A 520-nucleotide genomic window follows, 5' to 3' on the forward strand; every position below is an offset into this window, starting at 1 on the left:
CTCCGCGGATTAGCCTTATAACCTAAAGTAAGCTTGATTAGACCTAGATAGGTAGATCAGGGACCGCTATATTAAGGTTCCTGTCTAGTACCACTTTTTTACTAACCCGGATACGAAGCTAGGAAATAATAAGAGGATACACGCCGCCGAGACTAGTTAACCGTAGCGCGAGATTATTCGTCTAACCGCTAATAAAGCCTTTTTTCTTAATATATAAGGTCCCCCTAGTATACCTCCTCCCCTACCTTCGTTAAAGGGGTATACCGTCTTATTCTCCCGACTCGATAAAGCTAGCTTAAGTACCCTTATTATTATCGAAAGAGAGGTAGTCCCTAAAACCGATAGCCCCTTAGTTATTACCCCGTATATAATCTTAAAGTGCAGGCTTACTTAACAGGGTGCCGTGACGTATAACCCTAATATTTTTATAAAGGCTATTATTAATATAGGGGCTACCTTTAATACTATCTTTATAAACACTATAAAACGCTTCGGTTTAGAATATCGTATTAGCTAGACC

Source organism: Sodiomyces alcalophilus (genome assembly GCF_042370955.1).
Source record: "Sodiomyces alcalophilus JCM 7366 unplaced genomic scaffold ACRALscaffold_1, whole genome shotgun sequence".
Classification (NCBI taxonomy): Eukaryota; Fungi; Ascomycota; class Sordariomycetes; order Glomerellales; family Plectosphaerellaceae; genus Sodiomyces; species Sodiomyces alcalophilus.